This window comes from Dipodomys spectabilis, unplaced genomic scaffold (assembly GCF_019054845.1).
Source record: "Dipodomys spectabilis isolate Male_0828 unplaced genomic scaffold, ASM1905484v1 ptg000273l, whole genome shotgun sequence".
Taxonomy (NCBI): Eukaryota; Metazoa; Chordata; class Mammalia; order Rodentia; family Heteromyidae; genus Dipodomys; species Dipodomys spectabilis.
In genome coordinates, this window is record NW_024870950.1 from 5,514,444 (window position 1) to 5,527,827 (window position 13,384).

Here is a 13,384-nt window from a genome sequence, read left to right on the forward strand (position 1 = left end):
AAACAAACCCAGTCTCTGCCTTGGCTGTGCTGACATTTCCAGGAGGAAGAGGGTCCATGAATGCAGCAAATGTGAAGGAAGGCTCAGGACTGTTAAGTAAAGAAGGTGCAAGGCCGTAATTCACACTTTCATTACAATCTATTTTGACGATTGGTTAGTAGTTGTTATTGTTCCTCTCTTTCTTTGCCTAACTGATCAACTAAACTTCATCATTACCCAGGAGCCGGTGGCTCACACCTATAATCTTAGCTACTCAGGAGGCTGAGATCTGAAGATCACAAGTCAGCCCAGGGGACAAATCCACAAGACTCTTCTTTTTTTTCGGTCGTGGGGCCTGAACTCTGGGCCTGGGCGCTGTCCCTCAACTTTTCAGCTCAAGGCTAGCACTCTACCACTTGAGCCACAGCACCACTTCTGGCTTTTTCTGCTTATGTGGTGCTGAGGAATCGAACCTAGGGTCTCATGCATGCAAGGCAAGCACTCTACCACTGAGCCACCTTCCCAGCTCCTGTTCCACTTTTTAATTAAAATGAAACGTGCACACAGTAATATATACTATTTTTAGTGTACAACTCATCAGGTTTGTGTGTGTGTATGTGTGTGTGAGGGAGATGGAAAGTAAAGTATAGTACAGTACAGTACAGTATAGTATAGTATAATACAGTACAATACTAGGGTTTGACCTGAGGGACAGCGCCCAAGTTCAGGCCCCACGACCAACAACAACAACAAAAAAAAAGTGGAACAACCACACAAGATAAAAGTTCACCTTCAAAAGACCCAAACCAAGCACTTGTGCTGAAAGAGATCTTTTAATATCCCATCTAGGATATCACCAAAAATTCTTTTAAGTTATAATTTTATTAGGTCATTGTGGCCCTTTGTTTCTAAAATACATTAATGTAAAAAGACACAGAGCTATGCCATATTTAAGTTACAAATTTCCACAAACTGCCCATCTTCCTCCCCAACTTAATTTATTATTATTTTTTTGGTATGACTGTTTATATCGGCTATCACATTACATCAAGTCTTAGAAGCATTGACATACTGGTTGTCATTTTCTGTACCAAAGAAAAAAAAATACCAGCATTTATAACTACCAAATGAAAACTACTCCAATTCTGAAAGTTTGTTGATGAACAAGATTTCTTTATACAGCCCAGAGTAGCTCTGAACTTTAATCCTCCTGCGTCAGCCTTCTGTATGCTATTTTCCATTTTTCTATTTTTCCTAATTTGAAATGTTGAATCTACAAAGGCTCAGTTTTTGTTTTTGTCCCATGATGGCTCCTTGCTAGCTAGCATATAGTAAATGTTCCAAAAATATACAAATGAAAGGTAGCTAATACTAGCAATATTTGGTACCTGAGCCAGGCACTGAATTAATACTGTACTTGTATTAATTCTTTGAATTATTTGAATTGTGTTGAATATTTTTATAAGAATGAGAATCTAGTATAACTTAGCAAGAGTCCTGAAAATACCTAGTGATGCTTTTCAATACCTCTTCTAACCAGAATATAAACTTATATAACTGAACAAAGAAAATGATTATTAACTTTAACAGGAAATGGAAAACTTAGAAACAAAATAATTTATCCACAAATACTGACTATATTTATATTCTTTTGCAAGTTCTAAACACTTCCCATACATTAATTCATTCAAATGACTTCATTACTTCATCTGATTCTCACAGCACCATGAAGTGGGTGCTGTGTTAAAGCCTGTTTGGTAAATGAGCAAACTCAAGTACAGAAAGTTTTTTGTTTTTTTTTGGGGGGGGTGGTCCCTTCGTGGGGCCTGAACTCTAGGCCTGGGCACTGTCCTTCAGCTCTTCAGCTCAAGGCTAGCGCTCTACCACTGGAGCCACAGCGCCACTTCCGGCTTTTTTTCTTTTTTGCTTATGTGGTGCTGAGGAATCGAACACAGGGCCTCATGCATGCAAGGCAAGCACTCTACCACTGAGCCACCTTCCCAGCCCAAGTACTGGAAGTTTAAAGAACTTAGGCTTGAGGGAGGGAAGGAGTTGTAGGTGTAGCCAAAGTGGTAGAGTGCTTAACCTAATAAGTACAAAGGCCTGAGTTCAAACGCCCAAGCCCCAGTATTGAGGAAGGAAAAAAAAAAAAAAAAAGGTTAAAGAACTTTCTCCTAACAAAAAATTTCATTTCATTGAATTGGAATTTAGATCCAAAAAGATTAAATATCATGCACAAATTAGCCCTGGTTAATTGGAATATTCAATTTTCTAGCTGATAAACATCAAGAGGTCAAAAAGAGACAGAGCCAATTTTTTCCAGTTTGTTGACCGCTGTTGGTGTCTTCTCTGTGACAAACCCTTTGTTAGCGTCTGTAGATAGAAGATGCTCTCCATACAGAGGCTAGAGGCTGGTGGACCAGTGCCCATCGCCCAAGAGGTCTATAGGGCATTCAGGATGAGCCAGGAAGAACTGAAATCTGAAGGACTCTCAATTTTCTAAGTGGATCAGCGAAGGAGAAGTGTTAGACTTACTGCCCTGCAGCCCTCCTGCGCTCTAGACCTGAAGCCAGCTGCAGCCATCCCCTCTCTTAACAAAATGGCTCCCAGTCCCCGGGGACTAGAGCTCAACCCTAGCTCCCTATCTCTGCCAGGGCAAATATTGAGAAATTTCTGGCCCAATGACTTCACTGTTGCACCGTATTGCATGTGTCACAGTGGTGGACCTATCTTCCCAACCCCCAACCTCCTCAGCTCTTTTAGGAACTCTTGTCTCCTTTTCGTAAAAAAAGAAAATAACAATAATTACTAAACAAGATACCATGTATGGGTCCACACACACATATATGTATCTATATCTTCTACCAAAATAATTGGTATATTTGCTGACAAAAGTTCCTGACATCTGCTAGTCTATTGATTCTGTAGCACCAAGGTCTCCCTTACATATCAATGAGTCCCAATGTGAAAATTATTAACTGTGAAGATTATGGTCTTGTAAATATTTGATCAAGGTGCTCTTGGCTTGTGCTTTTGCCCAAGTGCAGACTCGGAGAAAAATGAACCTCTCTGTTTCTTTTTCTGTTTGTGCATTTCCCAAGGGGCAGGGGCCATATTTGTTTAGCTTGTTTTACACACAGTTAAATGGTGCCATGCCCCGGAAGGTTGTTAAACAATAGAATCAAGAGGTATTTGTGTATTTCTGAGAGAATTAAAATACAAGCACATTACACCATTTTTTAATTTTATTCTTTATTTTTAAAAAATTGGCAGTCAGTACTGGGGTTTGAGTTCGGGCACTCTGCTGCTGAGCTACATGTCCTACATGTCACAAGCTTTTAAAACAAGAAAACAAATATATGCTAATGTTGCAATATTGATTTATTACTACCAAATGGCCCAACTAAAATATAGATCTTGATTTTTATTTTTTTGTTAGTCATGGGGCTTGAACTCTGGGCCTGGGCGCTCTCTCTCAGCTCTTCAGCTCAAGGCAAGCACTCTACCACTTGAGCCACAGCGCCACTTCCAATTTTCTGGTGGTTAATTGGAGATAAGAGTCTCATGGATTTTCCTGCCCAGGCTCACTTTGAACCATAATCCTCAGATCTCAGCCTCCTGAGTAGCTAGGGTTATAGGCATGAGCCACCAGCGCCTGGCTGATCTTGATTTTTTTTAATGACATTATTTTACTATCTCATTTTTAGTAAATGTTTTAATTTCATCTGTCTTCTTCAACTGAAGAAGTTATCATTTCTATGTTTTTATGCAATTTATCTATTCAGTGAGTTACTGCATAAGCCATGGGTCTACAGAGGAACCAATAGAAGACATAGATCTATGCACATACACAGATGAAGACATTTCATTGTAAGGAAGCAGATCACATGATCACAGAAATTAGCAAGTCCCAGAATCTGCAGTAAGGAAGCTGGAGACCCAGAAGAGCTGGCAGATCAAGGTGCCCCAACAAAGCTGATGTTTCAGATTGAAGTCAAATGGAGAAGAAAACAAAATCCCTAATGTCCCATCTCAAATTGGTTAGGTAAGAGAAGTTACCAGCCAAAGGGTGAGTCTCTCACAGAAACAACAAGAATAATGTTTACCAGGGGGCTGGGAAGGTGGCTCAGTGGTAGAGCACTTGCCTTGCATGCTCGAGGCCCTGGGTTCGATTCCTCAGCACCACATAAGCAAGAAGAAAAAAGCCGGAAGTGGCGCTGTGGCTCAAGTGGTAGAGTGCTAGCCTTGAGCTGAAGAGCTGATGGACAGCACCCAGGCCCAGAGTTCAGGCCCCACGACAGGACCCAAAAAAAAAAAATGTTTACCAAATATCTGGGCACCCCATGGCACAAACAAGACAAAATTAAGCATTGTATCATTATTTTCCTTTTATTTAGTTTTGTGTGTGCTGATCCTGGGGCTTAAACTCCCTGAACTTTTTTCCTCAAGGCTAGTTCTTGATCAGCTTGAGCAACAGCTCGGCTTCTAGTTTTTTTGTTGGTTAATTGGATATAAGAATGTCGTGGACTTTTCTGCCCATGCTGGCTTCAAACCATGATCTTCAGATCTCAGCCTCCTTAAGTAACGACTAGGATTACAGTCATGAGCCATTGGCACTTAGCTTCATCACTGTATTGTATTGGGGGGGGGGGTTTGGTTGTTCTATTTTTTAATCACACTTGGAGCATAGGGTTTTCCCTAGCGTCACCCCCCCAAACCACATTAGTCCCCTCCTGTAGAGAAGCTGTTTGCAGAGCCAGGCTCACTCTAGTGGAAATACCCAGCCAAGAATGAAGAGCTGAGAGCAGTGTTACGGAGAATCTCACAGCTCCAGTTCTTATGCCTAAGGTTAAGTAGTTTTCCCAAATACATACTCATGCCACCTAATGCAATTGTCCATTTCTAAAATCTTTTATTTTTTTCCAGCTTCATTGCAGCTGTGTGGAAGGGATTCGCCTAGCTGTGCACAGAAGTCACTTGCCATCTCTCCCCTACCTAATCCACTATCCAGTTCCATCAAACTTACTTCCTAACTGTTTCTACCTTTCTCTTTATCCCTACCGCCTCCTCCCAGCTCTCATTACCTTAAGTGAACTCGTAGGACATCCGTCACGCATCCTAATCTGCTTTTCTGATCAAGTCATACTCCTTTCCCTCACCGTTGCATATAAAATTCCGCTGACTTCTCATTGCTCCGAAGATCAATATTTAAAGATCCCTAACTCTTCTTAGGAGACCATGTGCCCTCTGACTGCCTACCTCTCTAACTTTATTTTCTTGCTCCATTGGCTTTCTCTCTATTGTGAAATTGCCTCATTTTCCTTCCTGTCTTTGGCCTCTGCTTTTCCTTTCATGCACTTGCTTGACTTTCTTTCTTATGGCTAGTGCTCTACCACTTGAGCCATGTCTATGGTCCAGCTTTTGGCTGGTTCATTGAAGATGGAGTCTTGCAGACGTTTAGTCCAGGCTGGCCTTGGACCATAATCATCCAAATGCCAACCTGTTGAGTAGCTAGGATTAGAGGTGTGAGCCACCAGCTCCCAGCTCATGCTTTTCCTTCTGCCTTGAGCTTCTCTGTCCTTCCTCTGGCTACAAAAGTGATTCTTTTGCTATAGATTTCAGTATCATATCATTTGCTCTGGGGAACTTGTCTAGAAACTCTGTCTCTGTGTGATCCCACCATAGCTTACTTGTTGGCACTAGCTGTAAGGGCAATTTCACATTTAGGCATAGTTCTTTCTTTTATTGTCCATCTTTTCTCTCTCGCTGAATTGTAAGTTCGTGTTTTACCTCTGTGCCCCCAGCCCTGAGCCCATAGTTTTAGTTCCACATGGATGTGGTAAATAAATGTAAAAATAATGCATTTATGATTTCATATTAATATCAAAATAGATATTAAAAAAGTTACAAACTTATCATTATGGAGAAAAGATTTAAAAAGTATGTCATAAAGAAAACTTGAATGAGCTGGGTACTGGTGGCTCATGCCTGTAATCCTAGCTACTCAGGAGGCTGAAATCTGAGTATAGCAGTTCAAAGCCAGCCCGGTGAAGAAAGTCCATGAGATCTTACTTCCAATAAACCACTAGAAAACTGGAAGTGGCGCTGTGGCTCAAGTGGTAGAGCTCTAGCCTTGAGCTGAAGAGCTCAGAGACAGCACCCAGGCCCAGAGTTCAAGCCCCTGACTGACAAACAAACAAAAACTTGAATGAGGAAAATAAAGTGTGTGTGTGTGTGTGTGTGTGTGTGTGTGTGTGTGTGTGTGTGTGTGTGTACTGGGGCTTGAACTAAGTGCTAAGTGCCTAGACACTATCTCTGAGCTCTTTTGCTCTAGGTTAGCACTCTACCAATTGATCTGCAGTTCCATATCTGGTTTTTTGATGGTTAACTGGAGATAAGAGTCACATGGACTTTCCTGCCCAGGCTGGCTTTGAACCATGATCCTCAGATCTCAGCCTCCTGAGTAGCTAGGATTATAGGTGTGAGCCACCAGTGTCCAATTCACACACTATTTCTATCACACAAAAAGCGCTTCTCACCGGGTACTGGTAGTTCACATCTGTAATAATCCTAAACTACTCAAGAGGCTGAGACCTGAGGATTGTGGCTGACAAAGCCAGTCTGGGCAGACAAATCTTAAGAGAATATGCTATAAAACAAGGCCATTCCATTTCATATACTCGGCTCTTTCTGCACAAAATCATCCTTCTTTCTGCTTTTCCTCCATGTTCTTATGTTGCTGGTGAAGAAAAGGAGGCTTTCAGAGCTGGCCCCAGGTGATGTGAACTTTCTAGCCACCAGGACTGTGAGTCAAATAAATTGTACTATACAGTAGCTAGCATCAGGTATTCTGTTACAGTAATGCAGACCAGACTAAGACAGAGCTTCGGAGAGGACTGTGGTGTAGAGAGACACAGCACAGAAGAAACAGGACCCCTGCATTTCAATCACTGGGATGATGCTCACATGCTGGGAACCTTCGCAGCTCTTTTAAGGTGGCATCACCCAAAAATTGTGCTTGTTTATTTGATGTTGTGACACCAGTTACCTCCTCCAGCAGCCTAGAGCAACTGCCAGACAAAGATTTGCTTTTAAAAAATTAATTTGGTTATGCAAAAAGTTTACCGTATTCTAACGCTAACCTCTTTGAAAAAGATGTGGACCAGAGCAGGTGGTAACTTGGTACCAGGAGAAATGTAAGTGTGAAGGCATGAGGACCATACCAAGACCTATTTTTAGGAATATTTAGTTATTTATTTATTTTGCCGGTCCTGGGCCTTGAACTTGGCCTGGGCACTGTCCCTGTGATTCTTCATTCAACTCTAGCACTCTACTACTCGAGCCACAGCTCCACTTCTGACTTTTTGTGGTTACCGGAAGGTAAATGTCTCACAGACTTTTCTACCTGGGCTGGCTTTGAACTGACTCCTCAGATCTCAGCCTCCTGGATAGCTAAGATTATAAGTGTGAGCTACCAGTGCATCACTAAGTTGTAATTTTTATTCTCACCTTGAGCTACCTTAAAGCACTTTTATTATCAAAGTCACTAGGGGAAATGTTAATGGCTGCAGATTCATGAGTGGTTTCTTAGAAGTGATTTAAATTTTCTCTCTATACTTTTCTCTTGTTTTCACTTTTTTTTACTGTATATCTACAGATATTTAGCTAGACATATGGCTCAAATGGCACCTGCTAGCAACTGTGAGGTCCTGAGTTCAAGTCTCAGAACAACAGGACTATTGATGATCCCAAGCAACAAAAATGGCTTTTTTTTAAATAGGTTGTGGGGTTTGAACTCTGGGCCTGGGCACTGTCCCTGAGCTCTTCATCTCAAGGCAAGTGCTCTACCACTTCAGCCACAGCGTCACTTCTGGTTTTCTGGTGGTTTATTGGAGATAATAGTCTCAAGGATTTTTCCTGCCTGGGCTGGCTTTGAACCATGATCCTCCGATCTCAGCCTGCCTCCTGAGTAGCTAGGATTACAGACGTGAGCCACTGGTGCCCAGCTGTAATAGCGGCTTTGAGAGAGGAATAAGTTTATTCCTCTGTTCAGCGCACATTTGTTAAGTACTACATGCCAAACAGAAATGAAAACCAGAGACTCTGCCCTACGGAACTTACACTGGCAGGGGGTAGGGAGGAGTTGCAATGATGTTATTGGGAATGGATTTTTTTTTTGGGGGGGTCCGGTCATGGGGCCTGAACTCTGGGCCTGGGCGCTGTCCCTCAGCTCTTCAGCTCAAGGCTAGCGCTCTACCACTTGAGCCACAGCGCCACTTCCGGCTTTTTTCTTTTTGCTTATGTGGTGCTGAGGAATCGAACCAAGGGCCTCAGGCATGCAAGGCAAGCACTCTACCACTGAGCCACCTTCCCAGCACCAGATTTATTTATTTTTTGTACCTGTGTGTCCAAGTTAACTTTGAGCACTTTTAATAGGAAATCTGGAGATGGAAGTTGCAACAGGCCATTGGCGGGGGTGGAAAACACGAGCCTCTCAATGCGGAGGTTCAAAGGTGGTAAGCAGATCACATTTTGTGTCTAGATTCCACCAGAAACTGGCTCTTGGAGTCAGAATTCTAACATTCCATGAGCCAAATCTGTATTTTGTTTGTTTAATCACCTCTCCTGGGACATTTTGTAACCTAATTTGGAAATTACCAACTACAGGGTACTTGTGGTCAAGGTAGAGCTGAGAACATGACAGAGCACAGAGCTGATGTCAGCATGGAGAAAGCCACACTGGCCATGGAAATCAGTGTCCTGCAGGACCAGGAGTTTCTTTTCAAGGAGACTCACTGGACATTCACTGAGATGGAAATACCGGAGGAACCTGTTTGGGGCTGTTGGGCATGGGTATTTCCTGATCAGAACGCTGAGAGAACTGCTGGTTGTCTGTAGAGCTCCCAGACTTCATTGCCCAGTATGATAATGGAAAAAAATATAATGTGGTTCACAAAACACCGGGAAGTACACAAAGTCCCAGAAAAGCTTTGAACACAAATAGTTACATAGGACTTGAATTTGTCATTATCTTGCAGAGTCTCCCAAAGTTCCCTTCATTTGGAAAAACAAAGTGACAAACCATACACACACACACACACACACACACACACACACACACACCAATCCTTATTCATTGGTCCCAAGAATCGCAATGCCTGAGAATTTATTTCAAAGAAATATATGGGATTGGGGGGCGGGGAGGGATGATAAGGACTGTGTCCTCTAAAAGTTAAAACCATAGACTTTAATATTAAAAGCAGGTTTTGAATCCAGGATCTGCCCCTTACGCCTACTACATGATGAACATGGTAGTGTATGCTGTAGTCTCAGTACTGAAGAAACAGAGACAAGGAAGACTGCGAGATCAAGGCCAGTCTGAATTGTAAACCAGACCGTGTCTCAACCATATTCAGAGCAACTCTTTCCCACTTAGCTAATCTTCTCTGAAAATGCCTCACAGATATACCCAGAGCTCTGCTTTACTGATTTCCTAAATGCAACTGAATACCAATGTTAAATTTTTCCCAGGCTGGGAAGGTGGCTCAGTGGTAGAGTGCTTGCCATGCATGCATGAGACCCTGGGTTCGATTCCTCAGCACCACATAAGCAGAAAAGGCTGGAAGTGGTGCTGTGGCTCAAGGTGCTAGCTGAAGAGCTGAGAGACCGTGCCCAGGCTCAGAGTTCAGGCCCCATGACCGATCATTTTTTTTCCCTATGCCACAGTGGGGATTATGTGCATTGGGAGATCACAGGCCCAAGCCCTAAGTCCCTGACCCTCTACTCTTGCCGTGACCTGGACCCTACTTACCTCTCCATTCTTTTCCCTTTTACATTCTCTTTTGCTTCTAGCACTGTGGTCCAAATGTAAGGACTCAAAGTTCCCTGCACCTATTAACTTCCTATTTGCTGTTCTCTTTACTCAGAAGGTCTCTATATCTCAGTCCTTAACCATTTCCCTCCTCTGAAGCTGCTTTGGGTTGCTTCAGCCTCCAGATACTGTCCATACCCCACTTGCCTCTTTTTTTCCTTCTCAGAATTAGACAATAGTTCCTTATCTACCTCTCATGATCCTGCCAGCTTTCTCTGTGCAAACCTATCTTAATTCATCTTATTCATGCCATCTTTCTATCCTGAGTGCTCAATAAGCAATAACACTATGAACAATAGCTGCTATATTTGTAGTGTTACTATGTGCCAGGCACAGCTCTGAGTATTTCCCAGAGATTTACTTACTTAATCTTGTGAGTTAGTACAATATTCTCTATTTTGCAAGTGACAACACAGGGGTACTGAAAGTTTGGAGAGCTTCCCAAACTCACCTACTTACTGTGTGACATGCAGAAAGTTCGGGTGTTCTAGCACATCTGTCAGGAGAATTGTATCCAGTCAGAGGGAGATGGAGGAGGAAATATTCAGACTGAGGGAGGCAGGCAGGTGGTGCTGGACCCACACACTTCCTACCTGACTGAGCCTCTGCTGCCCCCTGCTGGCTTCCATTCTCTTCTCTAGACCCTGGGTGGGAATCCAGTGCCCGCTGCCATCAGAAATGGAGTCTGCAATAAACATAGTTGTGCCAGTAGCTTTAGAATAGTCTTGTTTGTGATCATTGGGTAAATGCCCAAAAGTGGGATTACTGGGTCATAGGGAAGCTCTATGTGGAGTCTTTTGAGGAACCTCCATACTACTTTCCAAAGTGAACAAGTTTACACTCCCACCAACAATGCAGTAGGGTTCCCTTCTGTCCACATCCCCTCCAACATCTGTTGTTGTTAGAGTTCTTGATTATAGCCATTCTAACTGGGGTGAGGTGGTATCTCAATGTTGTTTTGATTTGCATTTCTTTTACAGTTAGGGAGGTTGAGCATTTCTTCATGTATCTATTGGCCATCCTTCTTTCCTCTTCAGAGAAGTTTCTCTTTAAGTCTTTAGCGCACTTATTTATTGGGCAGTTGTTTCTTGGAGGATTTGTTGTTGGGGATTTAATTTTTTGAGTTCCAGGTATATTTTAGATTTTAGACCCTTGTCCATTGTATGGCTAGTCAAGATCTTCTCCCAATCCGTGGGCTTTCTATTGATTTTGCTAGTTATGTCCTTTGCCATGCAGAAGCTCTGCAATTTCATGCAATCCCATTTGTCCAACCTTTCTGATTTGTTGTGTTTCTGGGTCTCTATGAAGAAAATTGAAGCCTATGCCAAGGAGACCTAGGGTTTCTCCTATCCTGTCCTGTAAAGTTTTCAGAGTATCTGCTTTGACTCCGAGGTCTTTGATCCATTTAGAGTTGATTCTGGTGTAGGGTGATATATAGGGATCTAGCTTTAGTTTTCTACAAGTGATTAACCAATTTTGCCAGCACCATTGACTGAAGAAGCTGTCTTTCTTCCATTCTATTTTTTTAGCTCCCTTATCAAAGATTAGATGGGTATAGGTCTGTGGGTTCAAGATATGGAACCAAACCAGATGCCCCTCAGGAGATGAATGGATCAAGAAAATGTGGTATATATACATAATGGAATTCTATGCCTCCATCAGAAAGAATGACATTGCTCCATTTGTTAGGAAATGGAAAGACTTAGAAAAATTATATTAAGTGAAGTAAGCCAGGCCCAAAGAAACAAGGGTCCCATGGTTTTCCTTATTTGCAATAACTAGTATATGTCTGAGACAAGCAGAAATGGTCAGGTAAGTTGTTAGTCAAAATGAATCCCAAGATAAGGTCTCAAATGTTTTTCTTTCTTGCTATTGTTTCTAACATATTTATAAGATATTTCTTTGTTGTTTTGTATGTCCCTCCTCCCATGGTATAACCCCTGTTTTCACTGTATTTGATATTGGTATAATTTGTGGAGGGGAAGGGAAAAAACAAGTTGTTTAAATAGGGATACAGGTGGACCCATTACAACAATAAGATATACAAGACTTTATGAGGATGGGAAGGGATGGGAAGGGGAAACAAAGGAGGAGGCAACAATGCTTGATAATGAACTCATTACCTTGCTCATGTAATTGTAACCCCTCTGTATGGTATTTTCACAATAATATACACACACATACACACAAGACAAAAAAAAAAGTGGAGTCTGGTGACAGACAAGCAGGACAAGATGTTCTAAGGAAAGAAGAGAGGCAGAAGATCACAAAGACTGTCCTTGATCCCCTATTTGAAATGTGTCTCCTTCTAGGGAATGCTTGAATAAAGGCACTCAAAGAGTCAAATCAAAACTACAGATTCGGGCTGGGAAGGTGGCTCAGTGGTAGAGCGCTTGCCTTGCATGCCTGACGCCCTGGGTTCGATTCCTCAGCACCACATAAGCAAAAAAGAAAAAAAGCCGGAAGTGGCGCTGTGGCTCAAGTGGTAGAGTGCTAGCCTTGAGCTGAAGAGCTGAGGGACAGCGCCCAGGCCCTGGGTTCAGTCCCCACGACCGGACCCAAAAAAAACAAACAAACAAACAAAAAAAAAACCCTACAGATTCTTCCCCCAAGTATAGGAGAATATACTAAAACCAACAAAAGGGTACATTTAACAAAACAAAACAAAAACCAGGACTCAAACTCTGTACCTGATGCTTTTGCCCATTGGCTTGTGCTCTACCAACTGAGCCACGCCTCCAACCCCAGAAGTGTTCTTTTTTATTTGTCAGTTGTGAGGCTTGAACTCTGGGCTTGGGCGCTGTCCCTCAGTTCTTCAGCTCAAAGCTAGTGCTCTACTACTTGAGCCACAGTACCACTTCTGGACTTTTCTGTTTATGTGGTGCTGAGGAGTCAAACCGAGGGCTTCATGCATGCAAGGCAAGCAAGCAAGGCAAGCACTCTACTCTACCATAAGTGTTCATTTTTTAAAGGACCAATTACTTAAGTATTTGGATTTTTTCCCTTACATTCGGTCCTCCTTTAGAACAGAAAACTTAATGCTAACTTCTCGTTGCTGCTTAGACATGATTCTTTGTGCTGGAAGCTTGGTCCCCAGCACACTTTTAATGCATCTAATACTTTTGCAAGATGCCACACAACATAAAAGGTCCCTATCGTCTTCCTGAGTGCCCAGAATTAATCTACTTAATGTTATTTACGCAATGATTGATTATTCATTGAGCACCTGCTGTACGCCATGAAGAATGGCGATGATATACTCTCTGGAAGTAGGAAGCTCTTGGATTCTGTGGGCCAGGGACAGGTAAAGAGCAGAGTGAAGGGGCTGTACACACACACACACACACACACACACACACACACACACACACACACACACACACACACACACACACACACACACACACACACACACACACACACACACACACACACACACACACACACACACACACACACACACACACACACACAGCCACGCACTGGGGCGCCCCCTGCCGGCCGCGCGTGCCCAGGTGCGCACTCTCCGGCTGG